This window comes from Mesocricetus auratus, unplaced genomic scaffold (genome assembly GCF_017639785.1).
Source record: "Mesocricetus auratus isolate SY011 unplaced genomic scaffold, BCM_Maur_2.0 Super-Scaffold_100021, whole genome shotgun sequence".
Taxonomy (NCBI): Eukaryota; Metazoa; Chordata; class Mammalia; order Rodentia; family Cricetidae; genus Mesocricetus; species Mesocricetus auratus.
In genome coordinates, this window is record NW_024429202.1 from 32,442,636 (window position 1) to 32,468,254 (window position 25,619).

The 25,619-nt window shown below is 44.2% G+C and overlaps 1 protein-coding gene across 5 annotated transcripts in view; it reads left to right on the forward strand.

The window, feature by feature from the left end:
* The window catches only part of Il1r1 (interleukin 1 receptor type 1), a 71,450-nt gene that overhangs the window by 11,045 nt on the left and 34,786 nt on the right, over nt 1–25,619 (forward strand). The window contains exon 2 of one of the 5 annotated variants that reach the window (XM_040729311.1): nt 20,882–21,076. The exons of 2 other annotated variants lie outside the window; for them this stretch is intronic. The gene's annotated coding sequence lies outside the window, so the exon portion shown is untranslated. Of the gene's footprint in view, nt 1–20,881; nt 21,077–21,455; nt 21,727–25,619 lie in introns of those variants that run through there. 2 more of the 5 variants (XM_040729313.1, XM_040729310.1) reach the window with 2 other exon arrangements.

The window sequence follows — 25,619 nt, forward strand, 5'->3', positions numbered from 1 at the left end:
CACAGGGGTGTGCACCATGGTAGGAAGTAGGGCACTTCTTTTAGCGTGGGATTCATACTGAATTGTTCTGCGGACCCCTGACCTCTCTCCTTTGCTTGGCCTCAGTCTGCAGCAACACATAGAAAACAGTTGGGATCAGATTCAGGCAGCATCACCCACTCTCTGTCATTAGCAGCTGGTCCTGGCTGTGCATGGAAATCAGCTGAGGAGCCTGGAAAACACTGATGCCTGGGTCTCACCTCCAGGGGTGTGTGCTTGATGGGACTGAGTGCAGCCTGGGCTCTCAGGACTCTCTGTGGTTACACTATGCAGCATAATCACTGCACAATGGGGCTGGGAATCAGTGACCCAGGAGTGGACAGCTATTAAGCCAGTCAATTACCCACACAAACAAGAAGCAGGCTAAATCAAGCGTGCCTAGAGGGACTGCCAAACACTGCCTGCTGGGAGATATTTAAGTTCATTTCTCAGAAAACCTTGGCCCTGGAAGTTCTGGAAAGCTCATGCCTGCTGAGTTTGCTTCTTACTTCCTCAGGAACTGCGAGCATTGGGAGCGTAAACAGGGTTCCTCACATTCATCTGACAAATGCTTAAACATCGCTTTGCTTAGCTAGATGGAAAATGTCTTTGGTGAGCAGCAGGGAAGAGGAGAGAACAGAGGCAGAACAAAGTAGGGTTGCAGAGTGTCACAGGCAGGGTAGGGGTGGGGGCCATGAGCCCTGCATTGTTTTGGAGGACAGAGTGTCCTAAAATCCACTTTGGGAGTATGTGATAAGATGTTTGGGAAGGTCTCAGGGGTGGGGAGATAGAGGAGAATTGGGAGGAAAGAGGAGGGGGTGGAGGAGGAAGAGGAGGAAGAGGAAGAGGAGGAGAAGGAAGAGGAGGAGGAAGAAGAGGAGGAGGAGGACGAGGAGGAGGGTACTCTAAAAGGAATCTGCAAGGGCAAGACAAAAGCTGGATGTTGGGGAAGGTCACAAGGACACTTAATGACCATAGATGTCTCAAGGACAAGGAAAGAGACTTGTTCGAAACCGAAGGGAGAGGGCTGAGAGAAGGCTCACTGGGTAATGCACTTGCCATGCCAGTGTAAGGACTTGAGTTTCAAATCCCCAGAACTCAAGTAAAGTCAGACGCAGTAGTACAATTCTGTAATCCCAGTACCCTACAGGAAGATGGGAGACAGACAGAGACTCCCTGGTAGTTCACAGGCCAGTGAGTATGTACTGTGCAGCCAGGAGCAACAAGAGACTCTTTTTCACAAGCAAGGTGAAGAAAAGCCTGGCATCCAAGGTTATTGTTGGACCACCCCCCCCCCCCCCCACATACAGAGCAAGGACGTGGGGGAGAGGGAGATGGAGAGAGGGGAGAAGCCTCGGCTTTGCATTGACTAGGTAGGTGGTGGTCTAGGTGGCCCCATTCATCTTCTCGTCTCTGCTTTTCTCTAGCTCCTAATACTTTAACAGCTCTTAACTCCATTCCTAAGAAGCAGAGGGCCTTTCTTTTGTCCCTGCATCATCTTGGTGTTGCTAGCAAAGGCAGCAAAGCCCCTAGGACAGAAAGCAAAACTAATATTGGAGGTTTGGGTGGTTAGTGCCGCAAGGACTGTGCAGTGCTGGGCCACACTGACTCTTTGGGAAATATGGCAATGACTATTTTATTTTCCAAATACAAGAAAAAATGTAAGAATCAACCCAGATTTGGTCATGAACAGAATATATATATATATATATATATATATATATATATATATATATATTTGCTTTTGAATGTTTACCAATATATTGTGAGAATTTTAGTTATAAGAAAATACTTGAGTTGCAAAGGGAAGGAGGGAGAGAGAGAGAGAGAGACTTCCCTGTAGCTGAGCTCCCTCCCTCTCTCTCTCTCTCTCTCTCTCTCTCTGACTAGATCTGGTTATCCAATGCCTTACATTGTGTTAGAAGTGTTAAAGGACACAAAGAAAAAAAAAGAGATATTTCTGGAATCCACTCTCCTGCCTGGATTTTCTGCTTTTCATTGGTGAAAGGGGTGGAATCATGTTAGTCGGCCTGACTCGGCCCTATGAATTATGACATTTTCCATGTAAAATTTGCATGTTGACAGTTTCTCGATTTCACTTCCTTGTGCTCTGCTGTCAATTCATAATTCCCTTGTGGCATGGATTTGGCTGGATCTGAAACCTCATACATGAATGAGGAATGAAAAGAAAATGTTTTATGAAGGTGGTGTTTCACCACACAATGAATGGTAGAAACCCAACTGCGTAAGAACACTATATTTTGAAAGCTTTCGGGTATCGTCTTCTCCTCTTGAAAGGCTATAGTTTTAATGAGTTGGTTTGAAATATTGGGCAATACTGTCCCATGACTACTCCTTGAACTAGGCTTGTGGGCCAGTGAGCTTCTAGCTGACCACTTTCCCCCAGGTCTGGGCATTACCATCACTGTGTTCATTTTTTTCATAGGTGCTAGGATTGGAATTAGGTCCTTGTGCTTATATGGCAAGCCCTTTACCAACTGAGCCTCCCCAGTCTCCATTAGCTACTTTTCTACCATGATGCTCCATGTCCAGTTTTGGATGAACAATCACTTTTTTCCTATTCAGAGTGCACCTAAAATCATAGCACCCTCCCTGCTAGTCTTTGGGGTAACCAAATAATAACCACAACAAAGCCTTTACGATGTGACAGCTACCCCAGCCAGCCCTCCTTCTCTATTTCTGCCTTCACCTAGCATAGGCACTGCTCTCCCTGTGATTGGATGAGGGAACTGGGTTAAGGCTGAGGAGGCCCATTGGGCCACCTCCTTAGACTCCTACAAAGCTTTCAGGCAGCTGAAACTGTCCTTACCTAGGGACATTTAGTGCTTGGCTGTTTTGAGGACATCACAAACTATAATGGATGCAAACAACACTGTTAAGGTTTTTTGGATTTCCTGGATCATGAAACTGTTTCCAACACTGGTCTTCAGTTGCTTATAATTCAAAGAGGTGCTTTGGAACTGTACTCCTAGCCACTTTCCTGCACGTTCCCTGCTTATTGGTGTATTTAGATGAATGTAGATGCATTCCAAGCCTGGGAAGTCCCCTCAGGGGAGGGTTATATGGATTTCTCTGAAATGGTCTTTGAGTGTGGAAATTGCTGGGCAGAAAACATTTTCTCAGTTTCCATGTTCCAAGCAAGCACTTGTTTGAAGAGCCAGTCTCTTTCATTAAGACCTTGGAAAAGTACCAGAGTGCTTACCTCCTGGAGTTTTCCATCAAAATTGGACTTCTGGTGAGAAAGAATGTGCATGCCCTTTACCACGAAGAATTCCTGTATGTGTCTACATAAGCATGCATAAATACGCAGCGGCCCAGGTTCATAGCAAACAGTAGAAATTCCAATGCCTTAGACTTTTACTGGTCGAAAGAAGCTTCTTTATTTTAGCAGACATCCTCATTCTATTTGAAGGTGGCGTTTGAGCACCAGGAAGACCAAGTCAGGAAGAGAAGCTTGGAACATTGGGCCTGCTCCCCTTCTTCAGCATGGGGAGACTGATTGCTTGATTATCCCCAAGTGGTGAAGATTCTATGAATATTCATGAGCTAGGAGTTGGGAGAGTTTGTGGGGCTTGAACATGTCATGGGAAGCCTGGCTGGCATGGAATCTTGAAGCCCCTTCCCACATATTTTGCCTTCTGTATCTCATCATCTGGCTGCACATCTGTGTCCTTTGTCATATCCATTATTGTATGAGAAAGTACTAACAGGTTTCCTATGATCCGAAGCTATCCTAGCAAATTATAGACTGTGAGAAGGTGTAGGGACCTTGAGTTAGTGCATAGGATGGTGACATCCTAGCCCTGGCAGTCGTTATTTGCAACAACAGACAGAGGCTGTCTTTTGTCACTAACTCCCCTGTTAGTGGAATCTTCATTGACAATTGTCAGTATCAGAATTGAATTGAATTGTAGAACACCCAGCTGGTGTCAGAGAATTCCTTGCAGGTGGATCTCCATGTGTCTGGGCACAGACTTGTGCTGACAGAGTGTAAGTGCTTAAAAATAAGGAAAGAAAAAGACTTCATGTTACATATACATTTAGCTTAATCAAAAAACAGCACCAACTCTGCAAGTAGCACTTTAGGCATTCAAGAGATGATAAGGATAAAATCTTTATGCTAACATTATTATAGGTGATACTTTTCTTTGGAGAATTCAAACACAGTTAACACATAAGATCCTTCTACACTTCACAAACACTCCTTTGTCTGTGGAGGGTTTTCCTTTTAAAACACTGTGCTGCCTGGTGAAGCCTGGTGAAACCTGGCTATTCACTGTGGAAACCAAATCACGCGGCTTTTGGTCTGCCAAAAGACATGTAGTCTGTAGGTTATTGTTTTAAACTTAAGTACATGAGATTAACTTCTGGATCAAGACTCAGTGACAATCTTCAGAGAGAGTTCACATTCATTTAATATGTTGGGAAATATGTGGCCAGCCTGGTGCCAAGTAGCTTTCTCCGCCCAGCAGGGATTTTGTTTGAAAAGACTTCACAGAAATTACATGGCGCGTCCAGGCTGCTGTTAACATTTGGCTGAATAGATAGATTTTTCTTTTTTTTCATTTCCCAGCTACATTGAGATGTGATTGGCAAAGAAAAGCTGCATCTTTTAAAGGCACATATTGTTGTGACCTGATGAATTTACTTATTGTGAAATGAGTCCAGAAAATTAAGCCACATGGCCTATCACCTGATATGAGCTATCATTTTTTTTTTAACGTGGGCAGAACACTTATGAGCAACAAATGCACCAAGCAATGTCGCTTGTGACTTAAATCTGGACCGTCACCCAGAACCTCATGTTTCAAGGGTCCAGTTTGTGGGGATATTTTTCCAATTATCATTTTTAATATTTAGAATGTGTATGCATGTGTGTGGTGCACATGTGTGCACATGTGTGGGAGCATGTGTATGCATGTGTGTGGTGCACACGTGTGCACATGTGTGGGAGCATGTGTATGCATGTGTGTGGTGCACATGTGTGGGAGCATGTGTATGCATGTGTGTGGTGCACACATGTGCACATGTGTGGGAGCATGTGTATGCATGTGTGTGGTGCACACGTGTGCACATGTGTGGGAGCATGTATATGCACGTGTGTGGTGCACACGTGTGCACATGTGTGGGAGCAAAGGTATTCACCCATGCATGCACGTTTAGAAGCCAGAGGGTACCTGCCTCTAGCACTCTGTGCTTATGTTTTCTGAGACCCGATCTCTCCCCGAACCTAGACTTTCCCATTGTGGCCAGAGCACCTGTCTTCCTCCCTCCCCCTACTGGGTTACAGACTCCACGCCTGGGTTTCATAAGAGGGCTGGGGATTTGAACCCAGATACTCACTCCTACTTGCCCAGCAAGTACTTTCCCCACTGAACCATCTCCTGGGGACTTTCAGGGCTAGTTTGGAGGGCCTGGCGGGTTGAAGCAGGTCATCAAAGGCTTGCCTTTAAGTTTATGACTGCCCAGATGGTGTTCTTTCCATTTTGGCAGGTCGAAGCAACAGCAGTTTGGTTTCCATAGCAAATAGCCCAACTTTGCAAGGCAGCATGCATGCAGGTGTAGCCCCTGCTTCTGGGCCTGTTCTCTCTCCTCTTCCATCATGGCCAGGCGTTTCCCATCATAAGGAGCCGAACTGTCTCCGGAACCATCGCCCACACAGTTCCTTAATTTGCTTCTATTAGCTATTCTGTCACACCTCTCAGAAAAGTCACTAATACAGTTGCCAAGTTTGTGTATCAGCTCATCAAGTCCAAGTTTGTGCCCTTTGACCCACATCTCTCATTGGCTCCCTCTGCCCAGCCCTAATTGCCATTCTACTTTCTATAAAACAGGCTTGTGCTCGGTGGGAGTTCTGTGGTGGCCCCTGTGAACAGCTCAACCCCAAAGCCTGCCCTGGGTATCAGATCTTTCATACTGCCCCATGCATTTAACTAAATGATTTCAACAGTCATTGACTACATCAGCCCACACTCCTCAGTAGTGTTAAAGTATTTTCATGTACAAGCTTTGAGGTATGTGCTGTATGAATATGTGTGAGTGTGAGTGTGTGTGTGTGCTGTTTATGCTTCGTACTTTTTATGCATTATGTTAATGTATATGTGGTGTGAAAGTGTCTATAGTATGTTGTTTACAAAGCATGTGTTCTGTGTATATTGCATGTGCTCCAATGAGAATATTGTGCATTCTGTATTATGTCTGCTGTACTTTTTTTGATGTATTATGTAAGTGTTCTGTGTGTTTTGTATATGTTATATGAGTTGTACGCATTGGAATTGTGATGTGTGTGCATTGTATTTCTATATCTTATGAGTGCATGCAATGTGTGTTATGGGTTGTGTGTATACCATCTGTTGCATTTATAGTGTATGTCTGATGAGTGTGTATAGTGTATGCTGCATGTATAGTGTGTGTTCTGCATGTTGCATGTGGCATATATTTTGTGTGTGCAGTATGTGTTGCATGTATGTTTTTGTTGTTTGTATTCTGTATGCTGTGTTTGTGGTAAATATTTTTTGAGTGTGCATAGTGTGTGATGCATGTGTTATGTTTATAGTGTATGTTGTATGAGTGCCTGGTAATGGACATATTTGACTATATGCTTGGTAGGTACTTGTTGATGGCCTATATGAGGTCCATAGTATACATTCCCAGGTGGCCTGCCAGTTTCTTGAAGACCTACTTTGTGTTTATTTGTCTAGACTTCAGCATCACATAGGGAGGCAGCAGTGGTGTGAAATAGAGGTGAGTCATGTATCTTGTGCAATTAGATGCATGCTCTCAAGGTTGGACTTCCCCAGGCACACTCCTTTTTAAATCTTTTATTTAAATTAGAAACAAGCTTGCTTCACATGTCAATCCCAGCTCCCTCTCCCTCCCCTCCCCCCACAAGCCTCCTCATCTCCCCACCCAATACTCACTCCACTCCCTAGGAAGGGTGAGGTCCTCCATGGGGAATCTCCAAAGTCTGCCATATCATCCAGGGCAGGGCTTAGGCCCTCCCCCCATGTGTTCAGGATGAGAGAGCATCCCTCCATGTGGAATGGGTTCCCAAAATCCATTTGTACACCAGGGATAAATATTGATCTACTACCCGAGGCCCCATAGATTGCTGAGGCCTCCTCACTGAAACCCAAATTTAGGGGGTCTGGATAAGTTCCATGCTGACCTCTCAGACATCAGTCTGGGGTCCATGAGTTCCCCCATGTTCAGGTCAGCTGTCTCTGTGGGTTTCACCAGCCTGGTCTTGACCCCCTTTGCTCATCACTCCTCCCTCTCTGCAACTGGGTTCCAGGAGTTCAGTTCAGTGTTTAGCTGTGGGTGTCTGCCTCTGCTTCCATCAGTCACTGGATGAAGGCTCTAGGATGGCATACAAGGTAGTCATCAGTCTCATTATCAGGGAAGGGCATTTAAAGTAGTCTCTCCACTATGGCTTAGACAGATCGCCAGGCACACTCTTACTTTCTTCCACATACACTTCTTCACTCACTGTGTAATTCCTCCTTCATTCTGCTGGCTGTCTAGTGTTTGTCCACACCTTGCAGGGAGTGGGGATTTTGCCTGATTTGTTTCATCAGCTTCTGTCCCTGTTTTTGGCCCAGAAGACTCGGCAGCAGCTCTCTTCTTGCGGAGGACAGCTCTCCCATTTGTGTGACTGCTGCTGCGTGCCTGCTGTGGCAGGTCTCACTGAGTCTGAATTTCTGAGGGCTGGATTCTCCCAGGCTCCTTTGGGAGAGGTGGAATCATCTCTGGAGGTGGGGATCTATTCTGAGGTCTGAGTTCTTGCTTTCTTTTTCTATCTGTTCATCTGTGAGCTCTTCCTGCCAGACTCGGGCTGGATCTTCCTGGACAGCTGTGTTGGGGGCAGGCCTCCTGACCCATTTTATGCTTTATTATTCTACTCTTCTTCCATGACTGTTGAGGTATAAAGTCCAATTTGGGATGTTTAAAAGTATACTTTGGGAGGGGGGTTAGGGGCATGGATCAGTCAATAATGTGCATGAGGACCTGAGATCAAATTTCCAGAATCTACTTTAAAACTTTGGGCATGACAGTCCATGACAGTAATCCTAGCCTTGTGTGTGTGTGTGTGGAGGGGGGCATTGTAGACAGAAGGCTCCCTGAATCCGATTAATCAGTCAGCCTAGTTGAACTGATGAGCTTCAGATTCAGCGAGAGACCCTGTCTCAACAGGTAAAGATGGAGAGTGATCAAGGAAAGATCCACTGTCAACCTCAGTCTCTGCACTCATATGCAGCAAGCATGCTGTCACAAGTGCAAGCCCCGCCCCACAAAGCATGCATTCTGTCTTGTAGCAAAGACGCACATATTTTAATGTCTCGTGTTAAGCTATTTAATACTTCATTTTCATTTATAAAATGTTTAAAGTTGGGCTGCTTCTTAAAATGGATATGTTCTAGGTGTGCGAGAATGGTCCTCTTGTCCTACTGTCTGTGCTATAGCTCACGATAATTTTGTTTAGATTATTGTCCTATTGTGGACTTAAACCCTGTGATGGGTTTCAGAACTGAGCGATACTTTCAGATCTATTCAGTTTCAAGTGTACATGAAGTGGCGTTTATATTTGTTTTAACAGTAGTATGACATGCCCTTCCAGAAGCAAACTGAGTTATCTTATAAATGCTTAGTTTGTCAAAATAAAATAGTCCTGGAGTCCCATGATTAAAACATTTGGGTCAATCAGACTATCAATAAAACATTGACATTAATAATGAACCTTATTAATAGATTGGTAGAAGAAAGGGCCAAGGGAAATAATTCTGTACAACATCAATATAATACTCCACAAATATAACATGGCAGTTTAAAATGCTGTCTGTTACTTAAGTGTTAAGAAATATGGAATCTGTCCCATGTAGGTCTTTCTCAGTTGGTAGAGAGCAAAGAATGAGTCGTGGAGGACTTTGTAGCAGATAATGGGACTACGAGAGAGAGTGGGGGAGGAAGAGGAAGGAACTGCAAAGGGTAAGAGGGAAGGAAACATGACTCCACTGGACAAGATCATTCAAATAACTGCTTACATGCCACCATATTGCTCCCCAAGCTGGGAAAAGTCTCCCTCATGGCTCTCAAAGCTTGCGGCTAGGCGATAACTAGGAAGCTCTTCTTAGCTACTACACATCCGTCTAGAACTCCCAGATTGCTTGCCATGACATTTCTTCTCCCCAGCACAATGTGTTAGTGGAAAAATCACATCTTCCTTCATAATTTCTGCAGTGGGAATTATTCTTATCAAGGATTTGTTTTGGCACAAAAAATGTCCCCTTTCTCTTTGGGTACTGCCCATGATAACCTTGGTGGTTCTGTGACTATTTCTTGAGTTTCCAAGGGAATGAAGAGAAAATTTTCTAGCATGGGTCATGGGCAGTATTGCAGATTTGTTCAGAGTGACGGCATATTTGTCGGTGGGAATAGATGCTGTGGCATGGACAGGAAAGGATAAGAAGGGGAATAGAGACAGGGGCACAAAATATCAGGCCTTCCCAGCCCCACTGTGGCCTTTGCTGTTGAGATGTCAGCTGATGTGGTTGGGTTAATTCCTCCTGTGGCTTGGGAAGTAGGACCCACAGAATTTTTCTTTCTTTCTTTTTTTTTTTAAATGGTAAGCCCTCATGGGGAAGTGCTAGTTATCTGTTCTTCAAAAGAATGATGAGCACAACTTCAGATGTTCTGTAGTATGCCTTCTCCCAGGTGCCCCACCCATTGTAGGATGACGTTTTCTAGAGTTTGAAGGAGCCATTCTCAGTGTGCAGTAATTAGTGTATCTCTTCCCAGGCCCTTGCAACACAAGGTTGTATGTGGCCATGCATTGATATAATTGTTCTTAGAAGCTGTAAACATTAGGAGGTCTGTTCTAGTATTAGTCCTAGACATTGATTGACAACCCAGGCTCCAACGTATTTCTTTCTCTTCTGCGCACTGTCATGCTCAGGGGCCCTCTTAGTCAAGCATGAGAAGCACCTTGTTCCATTTCTCAAAACCATCTTCAGAGCTCTTGGCTGAGTTTGCTTCTACCTACTTCAAAAGGATTCAGGTGAGGTGACAAGCCTGATGTTAACACTTGCATGTTCATTAACACACAGAGTAAGAGGAAAGAAAAATGGTGAAGAACTCTAAGTGGTTGCAGAAAAGAATTGGGACAAAGAAAAAGAAAACATTAAAAAAAAACACTGGGATTGAAAAACACTGAAACCAGGCACAGGACCTTTTAGTAGACAGAATTAAGCAATCCATCCATTCAATCAACCAGCATATCATATGCGTTCAGGTTTTATTTAGTATAATACTAACGCAACAATGGATGAAAAGACCCAAATTCTCTCCTCATGGGACTTATATTCTAGTGGGGAAAGGAGTTAGTTAGCTAGGTCAAGTTAAGTGGTTTACATGTGCCGGTAAACATTAATAGGGACTTCCGTAATGCAGGGCTGTGCACATGCATGGTCATGTTCATGCATATGTATAATATTTAACAACAACAGACATCTAATATTTTAAGATATGTGTTTGGCAACAAGTGAGGGGGATTTCTTCAGCAATAATGATTTGGACATTAACAATGTAGGAGGAACAAGAAAGACATATTGCTCTTGTTAAGACAGGAAGTGATTCAAGTTTGGCTAAAACTTTTTAACAATGAAAACTCAGAGTGCAAATGAACCACTTTGGCCCAGCAATAACTAAATGTCTAAGTTTACGTAAAGACTGTTGTGCAATCTTTTGTTGCAGGCTGCCCTTTGCTTTTTAATCTTTTATTAACCTTGAAGAGCTTTCAGATTTCAGTACCTATTACTTCTCTGTGTGATTGACCAAGTTCACGGCTCTTATCTCACAGAGGTGGAGTTATTCATACCTATCAGATTTGGTTACTGCCCTGCTTTTCAAATGTGGTTTGGATTGATGTTTGGGGAAGGAGGAATTCATCAGCTGTGGTGACTAGCTTCTAGCTTTCCAGCCAGCAATACTGGCCACTTTTTTTCCCCACCAGAAAATTCCCTGTTCCAAAAGACATGACACTCTGAGTTCATACCTAAGAAAGTCCCATCAATAGTTACTTATTTGCATAGTATTGGTCTGTAAAACTCTTTCAGGCACACTAAGAATCTGCAGTCTTCTCAGCAAGTCTCTGGTACACGTGGATAGATAAGATTGTGTTCATTTTCTATAGTCAAAAGCAGGAGTTAATACAACTTATGTAAGACTGATAAAAGTACTGTAAGGCAATACGATGATCTCTATCACCTAGTATGCACCAGATAATGTAAATTCTTTCATGAGTTAATTTTCTTCATCCCCACAGCAACCAGGTAATGCTGCAAGACTTATCCCCACACTGGTAGACGTCTTAGTGATGGAGATGCGTTGTGAGAAGTATGTCCTTAGAGAATTGTTGTTATTGTCTGAACAATGTAGAGTTTGCAAGTGAGATGGCTATGGTGTTGCTAGGTCCTATGATCTAATGGGACCATCTTTGTATACATGGTCCACTAGAGACCAAATGTTATTATGTACCATATGATTGCTACATGACTTTATCATCTACCTAGGAGATACAAGAGACATTAATTGACTTGATCCCTGCCCACAGCTAGTCCTGGTAGAACTGGGATACAAGTGGGGTACTCTCTCTGGTTGTTGGGCTCCATTGTCTATGTCAGTAACCACCATGCTGTGCTTCCTCTGGATCTAGAAAGTAACCCTCTAACTCCCTCACATTTAAAGGCATTTTCACTGTGCATTTTACAGTGGCACAATAAAATACAGCAGTGTGGATGGGATACACATTACCTTCAGAGAGTGAGTTGAAGTCTCATTTCATGAGTCTATTCACTGGGCAATCCTTGGACAAGTTCTTGCTCCCATTTGGGATATCAGTTGCTGTTGATAATGCTTGGGTAGTCATGCTGCCGTCCTAGTACAGTGACTCACTTATGGTTAGACACATGTGCTTGGTTCTTAAATATTCCCCTCCTACATATATGATTGATTGCTGGGCATGGACCAGATGGATACTTAAGAAATCTGTTATGGTTTGATCATGAGAATTTCCCCATAGTCTCGTGAGTCTGGACATTTGATTCCCAACTGATGATACTATATTGGAAGGCTGGTGGAACCTTTGGGACTGCAGCCTACTTTCCGGAAGAGAGTCACTCAGGGTAGGTGTTGAGAACGACATCTGCTTCTGGTTGGGGCATGACTGTTCTGCCTTCTAGTTAGCACCATATTAGAAGACTGCATTGCAAGCTTCTGCCACCATAAACCAAGCCATATCAGCAACCATACCTTCCCCACCATGGTGGACTATTTCATTTGAAACTGAGATCCCAAATAAACCTCCCCCACTACACACACAATTGCTTCTGTGCCGTGTTTGGCCCTAGCAGTGAGAAAGTAACGAATACAAAAGCCATGGTCAGATAAACTACAGATGATGCAGTGAGTTTGCATGCCTTTTAGGAGGGGGTTGAGCATGGAAGTACTTATTGACAGAAAAACCTCAGTGATGGTGACACCACCTCCCTGTGGGTGAGGCTTGTTAAGGATGTCATTCTTCAAGATATCATCTCAAAGCCAGAAGAACAAGTGTGGAAGTTGATTCCCAGGGAGATTCTCTCCTGATCTCTTTGCCCCTTGTCCTCTCCCTCAGAAAGTCCTCCCAGGCCTCCCCAGCGACCACACAGGGATGCTTTATTTAAAGAAGTTATCAGATTTTTGTCAGAGGCATTTTACACTCTTAAGATTATTGGCAATATTGAAAACCATCTGTCTGCATGGTTAATTCTTCTTATGTTAACTGTATTAAACACTAAAACTATGCAATTTTAAAAGTAAATTTTGTGGATCACTAAAAACTCCAGTAAATCAATTGCCTGTTAATATAATTAACGTGGTGTCTCTTATGAAATAATTGTGTACTTAAAACAAATTGAAAATAAGAATAGAAGCATTGCTTTACAATATATGCCTTGTCCTGGAAAATTCTTGTATGTTTAGTTTAACACAAGAGAGTAAAATTTAAAAATATGCATCTATATTTGATCTTTGAACTATACTCCATGTAGCTTGTGGGAAATTCTACTGAATGGCATGAGAAAACATGTACGTAAGAGGTTTCTTTGAATTGCTATGAAAGTGCTTGTGACCTCAAGGACCCTCTGGGTGACTTTTGAGACTCCCTAAAATAGAACATTCTTTTCTCTTTGCTAATGTAAAGTTTATTTTTAGCTAACACATGATAATTGTTCATACTTAGGGGTAAGAATGCAGTTTATCTTTCACCTCAGGCCTTTATCATTTCTGTTAGAAATATTCACAGTCCTCTTGGCTAGCTTTTTTCAAGTTTTATGATTAGTTACCGTTAATCAGTTACCTCCATGTGCTGCAGATCATTCTTCTTCCCGGTTTTCTTATATCATCAAACATCATTTATGCACCACCTGTCCTCCCTACCCTTCCCTACCCATTCTGCTCTCTACTGACAGAAAATCAAGCGTTCATATTTAAGCGAGAGTTTGTGGTAGTTGTCTTTCCATGCCTGTTGGTTTTCACTTAACAATGCCCTCTAGTTCAGTCCACAATACTGTAATGGCAGGACTTCCTTCTTTCTATGGCCCAATAGGATCTCGTTGGGTATAAATATTCACACATATTATGTTCATTTTCTTTATCTGTTCATCTATCATGGAACACATGGGTTGATTTCATATCATGTTCTAACACTTATCGATTTTTATCATCATCGCAGAATCCCCACTCAGTTTCTCCCTTTTTTGTCACCTGCTTGTAAATGGCCATTGTTAATGATTCATCCTTCAAAATTCTTGGATTTGCCAGATCAAATTGGATTTGTAGATCAATTGTAGATTGAGTCTCTTCCCATCCTCTCTCTCCTGCCTCTCCTCTCTTCTTCTGATTATGTTTCCTTACAGCCTCTCTTCCTTTTCCATCTCCTATGGCAATCTTGGGAGATTTTCCTCCCTGGCTGGAGCCTCACAACTTGTCTGTCTGCCTCTTGTATCCAGCTATAGTCAGGATGTTTGTCTGTGGCAGTCACAATAGTGTCCTTCCTCCAAAATCTCAGCCTTGGCCAGCGCTGATAAACTCTGCATTATGGTTTATGTTTTACAAAGAATTCAAGTGCTTTTTTCAACTTAAATGAAAAGAAAAAAACATTTGCCAGGAGCCAGGCGTTGGTGGTGCACACCTTTAATCCCAGCACTCGGGAGGCAGAGGCAGGCAGATCTCTGTGAGTTCGAGGCCAGCCTGGGTTTACAGAGTGAGTTCCAGGACAGCCTCCAAAGCCACAGAGAAATCTTGTCTCGAAAAACTAAAAAAAAATGTGCCAGGAGTGAAGAATCCCAGTCGGTTTCACTGGTGAACTTCAGGAGTTGTTGACGTGTTTCTGCTTCTAGTCAGGAATGAGTAAGAGAGCCTGGATCAACTTTCTTACCAGAAACCAAATAACAAGAGAGAGTACTCGAAGCCAGGGTTTTAAGATAGTAGATGTCAATGGTGCAGGCTTACCATCCTAGGAGTCAGGAAAGAAATGGGTGAGCCCTTGACTGTTTCTGTTTACCAACATGAGTTTCCAGGTCATAGTATAAGAACTCAGTACTCAGAGCTAAGCAAACTTCTGAATGGATGAGATGGAGCGTAGGAAGGCCATGCAAAGGAACAGATGCAGAGAATAGACATTTTAGAGACCTCAGAGTCCTGTGTAGGAGCTCATCAGAGCACAGACCCACACCCTTATAGAGGACTCAGAAGTGACAAGAAATGGGAAAACTGTCTTAAGCCAAATGATGCTTACTACAGTCCTGCCTAATGACTTAAAAGCAAGGCCCCAAAGAAACAAACAATATTCAACAACTCAACTGTATCCTGAAGGAAAAAGGATTCAGAGGCTAGAAAGTAAACATCCATGATGTTTGATGTCCACCTCAGAATTACCAGATATGTAAACCAGAGGGAAAATCAATTAAAGGCAATCAAGGATTCATACACATATTGTCATCAGACTACAAGATAATTAAAGTTTATTATAACTGTATTGTACTAGCTCTAAGAGATAAGCAGAAAAATCTAAGGTATAAAATGTATTAATGATGACCCATCACACACAGAAAACTATAGTCCCAAACAGTTCTACCAGGCACTTAAGGGAGACATAATATCAATTCTACTTGAACTCTTCTAGAAAACTGAAGAAGGGTCAGTCATTTTCAATTTGTGAAGTCTTCCCAACTTTCCAAGGCCATTTCCCATAAATCTAAACTAGAGAATATAATATGAAAATACTATTGAATATAATAGAAAAACACTGTTGACCAGTATTCCTCATGAACAATGACATACACACTTTAAACAGAATACTAGTAAATAAAACCAGCATTCTCTATGAAGGTAAATATGTAATGACTATCTTCACACAGCAAGCCTGGCTCAGCACAGGAAAACTGATGCATGCAATTCACCATATTAACAAACCTAAAAACTAGATGCCAGAGAAGGGGTTAACAACATCCAATCCTTGATTTTTTAAAAAAATGTCCTTCATATTAGAAGAGAGGCTCCTTCAGCCTAATAAAAATGTGTCCAAAGCTGGTTGGTGATGGTGCATGCCTTTAAGCCGAACACTTGGGGGACAGAGGTAGGCAGATCTCTGTGAGTTTGGGAGTAGCCTGGTCTACAAAGCTACACAGAGAAACTCTGTCTCAAAAAATAAAAAAAGTACCTAAAAAAGACCCACCACTGGCATCAGACTCAATGAAAAATTTCCCCTAAGACCAGTGAGGCAGGGATGCCTGCTTCCTGGTTTCTGTTCAGCATGGTACTAAAGGATTTAGGTGGAGCACAAAGAAAAAGTAAAGAAAGTGAAATGCAGGGTGCATGTCTTGGAAAGAAAGCTATCTACAGACAACATAGGTTTCTAGATAGAGAATCCCATGGCATCAACACACCCACAAAAAGTTAATGCAACTAATCAGTTTTGTAGGCCTGTGCCTATGTATTAGCAGTGGAACATTCAGGAAGTAATATGTAAAATATCTTCTAAAAGAATGTCAGCAATATGAAAAGTTAAATACAAATCTTACAAAACGTGTGAGTTCTGTAAGGTGGTAGCAATGGAAGATAGGCCTGTCTCCCTAAGCCCACAGGGTACATGACAGTGCTATTGTTGGCATCTTCTGTCCCATCACACCTGGTTTAGGTCCTCTCTAGGAGTCTGTTTCAAGGTCATCCACAAGTCACTGTCTTTTACTGGGTCTTCCAGACGCCAGCTTTTCTTTTTTTTTTTTTTTTTTTTTTTTTGGTTTTTAAGAGACAGGGTTTCTCTGTATTGTTTTGGAGGTTGTCGGTCCAGCCCAGCCTCGAACTCACAGCGATCCGCCTGCCTCTGCTTCATTTCCTTCCCCTCTCTTTTCCTTCCTTTTACTTTCTCTTTCTCCTTCCCCTCTTCCTCTCTCCTTTCCTTCCAACACTCTTCCTTTCTTCACTCCTTCCTTTCCTTCCATTGGGCTTTGCTGTGCGGCTCAAGAAAGCTGGTGTACAACCTACTATGTAACCTCAGACTCCCGATCTTCCTGCCTCAGACTGCACAGGGGTACAAAAGTTACCCTGTGGTACAGAGGTTTGCCACCACCCCAGGTCATGCCTTCTCTTAAACACTAATTAAATAAGAAGTTTGTTTGCTTAGCCTCAGAGGTCATTTCCACTTTCTTCTTTCTGTTCGTTGAGTAAATCATTACAGCCAGTCCAGATTAAAGGGGAGGTAAGTAAACATCGTGTATACATCCGGTGGGGAGTAATTCAGTATAGCTTTTCAAGGTTAAAGGGTATTGACTTTCATTGACTACAATGATCATAGTAAAGGAAGACCACTTAGGGAAATTGTATTTCAGTTATACTCAGAAGAGATCAACAGATTGAAAGACCCCAACATGGAAGTGTGGGCTTGACAGGTGCTTATAGAAAAAGGGAACATAGACATAACTTAGAGACTGATTATAGAAGCAAAGATGGCAGCGCTACTTAGACTCTCAATTTTATAGTAAGTTTAGAGGCTGGGAGATGCTCAGTCATTATAGTATCTGTCTTGCAAGCACAAGGACTAAGTTCAGTCCTTAGAACTCAAGTGAGAAATGTCATGCATGGGGGGGCACTCTTGTAACATCTACACTGGGGAGGCAAAGACAGATAGGCAGGGCCTGAGAAATGAGACTTGAGGTTGTCCTCTGACCTTAACATGCATTCACACATGTACAGAAACCAACCCCCCACACACAAAATATAAAAACATAGAAAAGTAAATCAAAGGTGATTTAATGGGAGGTCATGCTCTTGTCTAGAATATGACTGAGTCCAAGAGTTTCAATAGATATTTCTTGGGCAACAGGGAGAATCATGGGACACAGCCTACTGGTCCACAGAATTTCAGTTACTGGTGCTCAGGTTTGAGCAATCATGAAACAGACAAACGTCAAGAGAAGTGGGAGGGGGGAGGGAGGGGAAGGGAAGGAAGAGGAGAGGGAAAGGAAGGGAAGGGAAGGGAGAGGAGGGTGAAAGGAAGCTGGGAGGAGAGTGTCCTCTGCCAGTCTGGTTCTGCTGGTGTAGCAGTACATGGACATGCGACTCTGTTAATGTGTGACACAAGCCAGGCACACACGCTCTTTCAGTTATTTGCCATCATTGAGCAAGATTAAACGGCAATGAAGCAAATAATTGGCTTGTCACATGTGTCCTTATCCCCTCCACTTACGACGGAAGTTAAAAAGAAATGGCTCATTGCCCTGATGTCTGCTATGAATTCACATTGGCCTTCACCTCCAGTTTGCCTGTGGCCTTCTGCTTGGTAAAGGGCTGGGGGAAAATTCATGGTACGTTGGCTAGAAAGACAATCTCAGAAGCCCATGAAAAACTGCTTAGAGAAAGGGGGGACAGTGAACTTCTTAAAACTGAGATGTTTCAGTGATAGGGGTTCAAAGTGCCTGTTTGGAGGTCAGCGATGGAAAATGTGTGTGACAGGAGCAGAACAACTAGGCTGTACAAGGAAGTCCATCTGGGACAGTGGTTTCAAGTCTGTGTTGTGGTTCTGTGAGAGGTTCCTGGAAGTTCCACAAATAGCAAAAATAGGTGTAGCAAGTTGAGATTCACAGAGGCCCTGCCTGTAAAAACATCATTGTCTATAAATGCATATGCAGTTCTCTATATGTTATGAATTCTCATTCTTTCTGGTGATAGGGAAAAAAATTACTACTTGAGAGCTGTTCTGTGTTTACTGACTCAAGACCCAGGATCTTTGCCGGTAACAACACACTCTTCATAATTCTTTGCCCTCATATTTTTCTAACTGGAAGACATGGGGGGAGGGGTGGTGAAGGTGAAGGAGATTGGAGTTGCTTCATCTCCAGGGAGGGTTTCTGATCCACAACTCATCCTGTGGTTTTACAAACTGTAGCTGAGCCCGTGATTATCCTTCCAGTCTCATTTTCTATAGCTTTTTACGGGTTTGGGCTCGCAGACCTGGCCCCTTAGGAATGTCTGGAGACTCCTGGATCCTTTACTGGAATGTAGTAGGATGCACTCTTTGGGCACGAGACTTTGTTATGACTCCGATGGAACCTAGGACTGTCAACAGCAGAGTTAGTGGTGTATGTTATGATGCCACGTGTGAGCATGCTCAGAACATTTGTGTAGTGCCAAGAACTGGACAGGGTGACAAGAAAGGGGCCATCTGTGCTTACACAGATTCCAGTTGAGGAGTGGAGTAAAGTGGCCACGCGTAAGTTATCTAGAGAAAGGGAGCCAAAGGAAAGTGAATCAGAGGGAGGACACCCAACACATCGAGGAAGAAGGCGATACCAAGGTCTTGGGGAAAACCTTTGAGATCATAAGGCGAAAGGGGGAGATCTCTAAGTCCTATCTCTTGGAATGTGCATTTGAGAGCCCTGTCTACATGCAGACACCTGTGTGCCTCCAGGACATGTAGGGTTCAGGTGGGGGGAATGGGTCATAAAAAGAAAAAAATCCTTATGGTGCATGCCCTGCTACTTGGAAGGCTGAGTAGGTGGATTATGTGACTTCAAGTCCACTCGGGACTTCAAGGTCACCCTAGACAACCCAGTGAGACTGTCTCAAGTGCAGATAAAGCATACATTTTGTCTCCCCATTATTGCACCAATCAATTTTGCTACTTGTCAATTGCTGTAAGATCTTTCAGTATATAAATGCCCAGGCAAGTTTATGTTTACCAACATAAAGCTTCCATATTGCTGCTCCATATATTTATTTTGTTTGTAACGGAATATAACCCAGGGCCTGGCATGTGCTAGGCAGGTGCTCTACCACTAAGTGATATCTCCAGTCCACAATTTCAAGTTAGACACACCTGATTTAGCATTCATTAAACTGCCACTTATAATAGGACCACCACGTGATCTGAAACTGCTCCTGGATGTGTCCCTTAAAGAGTCTAAGTCAGCATGCAGACACTGGCAATACCCATCTATGAGGCTGCATTGTTTTTCACAATCAGATCATGAAGGCTTTCAATCGATAAATGATAAAGAAAGGGCAAGTACATAAAATTAACTATCATTCCGATGTAAAGAGTCAAATGCAGCCAGGATAAAATCAGACTATTTTTAGGAAAATTAATGGAATTGTTGGCAATCATGTTAAGCATTATTAAGTAGACTAAAAGGAGACAAATGTCATGTTTCCTCTCATGGAGAGATATTAAATGGAAGTAAAGAACATGGCCATAGAAGGATGACTATAAGATATTGGGGGGTAGATATGATTGAACTGTTATGTATATGTGGATTATCACATTTAATGTATAATTACTGTGCGCAGTTAATATGCAGTTAATAAAAAGAGAAATGGGGGTGGAAACTACCACAGTACACATCTGTTGAAACAGCTTTGAGGTAGAAGACTCGGTCTGATGGGAGCTGTGCAATGGAGTCACCTGGAAGTTGTAAAAAACACTGACACCAGCCGGGCGGTGGTGCCGCACGCCTTTAATCCCAGCACTCGGGAGGCAGAGGCAGGCGGATCTCTGTGAGTTCGAGGCTGGGCTGGACCGATAGCCTCCAAAACAATACAGAGAAACCCTGTCTCGTAAAAAACAAAAAAACCAAAAAAACAAAAAAACAAAAAAAACCCACTGACACCAGTAGCCCTCAGTAATTACGACATGACATTTCTGACCACAAGAAAAGGCCAGGTCTTGTTATGATTGCGAATGTAGGCAAGGCTGTGGCATACTGACTCATGGGGCAGTTAATGAGTTTGCATAGTACCATGTCACTGGTGGACTTAAGCCTGCCTCTCTGAGAAAAAGGAACAGTTCAAATATCTGGAAGCAGATAAGTGAGAAACATCTGTCCTGTTAGGCCATAGGCAGCATCTCCGATAAACTGCTGACGCTCACCGGTGTATGTTTCCAGAATTGCCCCAGGTGACTTCAGCCCTGAGTTTCTGCAGGTGCTTATGGGAATGTGGCATCCAGGGCCTGCCCACCCTGGAAGACTTGCAGGAAATGGCCATGTGCTCTGGAAGGAGCAATCAATCAATCATTGTTTAATTGCAGTTGCATTGCAGCGTGACCTGTCATAACCGGGAAAGAAGTACCTTGACTATTCTTGATTTTTGGGGGGGAAGAGGCATGACTTTTTCTTTGCAATAGTTAAGTACTAGAATTAACTAGGTTATGAGACAAGAGAAAGGGTTGTTCAGCCTGACATATAACAGTAATGCAACCAAAGTATACAAGCTCTGTGCCAGTGCTCATTTAATCTCTACCCCTCCACAGGACGCTGCTGCGAGCATTTTAACCAAAGAGGAAATTGAGGTATCACAAATTTAGTCGAGTTCACAAAGCCAGTTGGAGGCATCCAGCGCCAGGCTCCAGAAGTTGTTCTGGGCACAGAACTATTGATTGTTCACCTCAGGATCTGACTAGCTGCGGGTCACTGGCTAAGTGGTTCAGGCCGGTTGCTATATAAAGGTGAGTTGTTCCAGCTAATTTTGTTGGCTTCACTTAGGCTGCTCAGAGGAGCCAAGTGGTTTGGGAACCACAGCCATTCTTCCCTGAACTCGGGGACACCTGGTAGGAATGCAAGGGCGCTAGGATGTCCAGCAGAGATACAAAGACCCTGGAATGCTCGGCAGGGCTGTAGAGATCCCGGGATGGAATGCCTAGGGGTGGGGGTGGGGGATGTAGGGACTCTGGGACGCCTGGCTGGGGTGTCCAGACTTTGGGATGGATGCCTAGCAAGGACACAATCGCCCAACTCCCAGGGCGGGGCATGGGCACCCGGCCAGCTAGCTGGGCTTAATAGGGCCGGCAGTCTCCGCCCAATGCACGCCCCCGCGGGCCGGGCTGGGAGTGGGAACAGTGTGCTACTCCGGCAGACACAACTTGTCCCCCTCTCCCGGAGCCTCCTGGGAGCCTGTGGCTCTGAACAAGAGGGGCAGGAGCCCAGCTGGTGCCCGCCTGCCCCGAGAGCGGCAGGAATGTGACCCATGAGTGCCAATGCCGGCGAAGGAGCACCCCTAGCGTGGCTCCTAGGGCTCTGGTTGCTCCAGGTCTGGGCGGGTTTGGCTCGGAGCTGCTAGATTCCTGCGCACCCCACTGGGGCACCCGGGCAAGCCCAGGTAGGAGAAAACTGGAGAGTTGGGAAGATGGGGTGGATAGACCACGCTGCTGCCTTGACCCTGGCAAATGTCCTTATGCTGCTCGGTAGCCAGCGTGTCAGTCAGCGTTCTCTGTGAATGAAGGATAAAGGTGATAGCAGTTCAGCCAGTCTCTCTTCACACACACACACACACACACACACACACACACACACACACACACACACACACACACACACACACACACACACACACACACACACACACGCTCCAGTAAAGGCCATTTAAATAATTCGGGTAACTTGCCCAACTTTCTTCAGGTTTGTTCTAAGTACATGAGTCTCCTCCCTGTGTAAATTGCTCCCAAGCCTTGAGTTCTGGCCAAGAGTAACTAACTTGTAGCTAACAAACCGTCTTAGAGGTTTGGGCTCTGAAAAGGGGCTCTTAACAGGGCAAGAGGTGAATTCATTAATCCCTGTGGTGGGATGAATCCTCTCTCCAGACAGATTGATCCTGGGGAATGCAGACACGTTGTTTACAAACATGCCCAGCGGAACAGTTTAGAGGGCCCCTTACTTTTCCTGCGCTTTAGCCTCCCGGCAGTCCTGTGGGTGAGCTGCCAGGATCACCTTGTTTTATAGCAGAAGCTTAGGTGCAGGCTATTGTGTTTGAGGACTGGCATTCTCTGGGCTTCAAACCCCTGTGCCTAAAGTCTTGGGGTGGAAGGGAAGTGAGAGAGGCCGCCCCAGAAGACAGGGAGACTCCCCTTCCTACGGTTTGAGATGTTCACCAGATAGCCACATCCCCTGATTTTGGCCCGGAGGAACAACATCCTAGGAACCGAGACAACAGAATCTAATCAGTTGGGCTACTCAGGCCACGATAAAGAGGAGCTAAAGTCCATCTGTCATTGGAAATGGTGGTGCCTGAGTCACCCTGGCTTAATGCCAGTCTTCCAAGAGGAGGATACACTGCTTGGAACCACACGGCTGTGAGCTACAGGGGTCAGCCTGGTGCTGGGGCAAGTGCTGTCTCTCCTCCCACTTACCAAGATGCTGTTCGTATCTTTCTCTCCTTTGGTCCCTTCTAATTTCATAATACCCTGCATGTTATATTTTATTTAATATTATACATCCACATCCTAAACTAAGTCCTGAGCTAGGCAGACTCATGATGCCCATTGAGATGGGATCCGACTGGGGAAGGTTCCTGAAGGCTGGCTTGTTTTTTTAGTCGGGGCTGACTGGTATTCTGGTGCACACAGTACTTGCCAGTAGGCTCACCATTGGATAGCCAGTGTGCAGTTCAAGAAGGGACATTTGCTCCAAATTCTCACCCAACCTTGGCAAGGAAGGCCCACACTTCCCACTCCTCATAGGCTCTGCTGAACCCCTGTGTTGTAATGAGACATGAAAGTATTCTGTATGCTCCTGAGGCCCAAAACCTCTTCTGGTACATTCTCTCCTGGTGAGACACTGCTTAATATTAGTGTTATTATTTATCAAAAAATACTTATTGAGTGGTACTAATGTGCCAGGCACTGGGGGAATACTAGGGAAGGTGAAGTAAATAAATGGGAATCTCTGTCTTCTCACATACATGGGTCCTCTTGGCGAGAATATCGGAAAACTTTTTTTTTTCTTCCTAAGACAGTAACTTTGAAATTTGTCACTTTGCAGAGAGTGTGGGTCTGGGTAGCATTGCCAACAGAGAGGGCGTGGAGACAGTGGCCGTACATACAGCTAATTGGCTCTCCAAGGAATAGCATGGGTGCTTAAGATATAGTCATGGGCTGGCTATGCAAGAGAACCGGGGTAGATTGGAAGCCTGCGGAAGGGAGGTGTGAACAGGTGTCTATTCACCTGCACGGAGATGCTATAGAGGGAACATCTTGTTAAGGAGCAGGGCAATGCTGGAGCATCTCAGTGAGACAGCCACGGCACAGGGTATGACACAGAGAAGAGCGCAGGTCCTCAGAGTCTTGTGCTGTATGATGGGTCTATAATGAACCTGCCACTTCAAAGGAGAGACATTGTCGGGAGCCCTGACTCATTCATTGGCCGTGACCTGCCCCACAATGCTACCCATGTGTCATTAAAAGCAAGCGCTTGGTTTGCGCTTTCCTCTGCGTGGTTATGAACTGGTTAGTGACATAGGAGAAGGATCTGCCGTGTTAGCAACTTCACTCTCCTCTGCTTGCCTGCTGTGGCCTCCGGAAGTGCCAAATTCCTAGCCACACCTTGTACATGAGAGTGGGCAGAGGGGCCCTGCCAAAAAGAGCTGTCATCAAGTTTTGAAAGTCCCTGAAGATTTTCCAAGTCTCTGGTCACTACCTTTGGATTCTCTGCTGTCTCCTTGTGTGTGTGTGTGTGTGTGTGTGTGTGTGTGTGTGTGTGTGTTAGTGTACGTGTCACAGAATAAATGAGACATTTTTCTATCTCATCTGTTTGGGAAAGGATTTGTACAATGTCATCAGTTAAAATAGAACGAGAGGTAAGCAAACATGGAGCCCCCAGTGACTAGAAATGTTTAAAATGACCTGGGAAGCTGCAGCTGTCAGTGTCTTCAACATACATGTGAAATGTCTGGAGGGAAATTAAAGGAGTCTTGGTGTGAAGTCGGGTTGAAACTTTCACCCGGTTTTCATTAAAGGGCTAGGAAGCCTCTTGAAGTTACCTGTCCCACAGGTGCAGGTGGGTAACCACTGTGCAGCTCGGTGCTGAGTTGACAGAGTGGGTCTGGAGAGCCCCGCTCCGCACATCTGGCCACCTCAACTCAGGTCACCCGAAAGTGCAGCAATGACTCCTAGTGGGAGTGAGGTGATGAGTGCCCTGCTGTCACTTTCCGTCAGGGCTTCTTACCTCACCAATTACACAACATGTCTGTGTGCAAGCATTCTTAAACAATCCGTTTGCAACTCCAAACTAGCAGACCACAGTTTTAAGAGCAGCAATATAATGTCTAAAGGAAAGAAGAAATAAAAGCAGTTTGTATTAAACTTAAGTATTTCAGCATGCCGAAGCTTGGGGTGTAGTTGGTACTTTTTACTCTTTTGGCTCTTTGGGGACCTGCCACCCAGCTCCCAAATAAATAACACGGAGACTTATTATCATTTATTAACGTCCAACCTTAGCTTGGGTTTATTTCTAGCTAGCTTTTCTTAAATGATCCTGTCTACTTTTTACCTCTGGGCATTAATCTTTATCCTGGACACCTTTCTTACTTGGTCGCTTGCTGTGTGCTTGCTGTGTAGCTGGGTGGCTGACCCCTGGAGTCCTCCTCCTTCTCTCACTCCTTAATCTCCTCTCCCAGAAGAATTCTCCTTCTATCTATTCTGCCTGTGAGCCCCACCTATCCTTTTTCCTGCCTCGCTATTGGCTGTTCGGCTCTTTGTTAGACCATCAGGTGTGTTAGGCAGGCAAAGTAACACAGCTTCACAGGGTTAAACAAATGCAACACATCTTTGCATCATTAAAACAAATGTTCCTCAGCATAAACAAATGTAACACATCTTAAAATAATATTTCACAACACTGGGGTAAGGTCATGCAGTACTTTATATGGTCTGACCACAAACTATCATGAGAGCAAATTCAAGTCTTCTGGGGAACAGGTGAGCTTCCAGCTGTATGAATACCTTTAACAGGTTCTTCAATCTTAGTCAGCATTTCAATGTGGTCAGAAGTGAGACTTCTCAGTTGTTACAACAGTTACTAAGCATCCCTAAGCCTTTCAGTATGTATGGAAATTGTGCCAACTCTGCCTTTTCTATAAATGTGGATGGAGTCAGGGTTAAGCTCAAAACACCAAATGCATTTTCTGTTGCTGCATCTGGGGGTCACTGGGTGGTCATGAAGAACAGGGGTCAAGTCTTCATGAACTGGACCGCCTTGTACTGTTCCAGATTCTAGTAT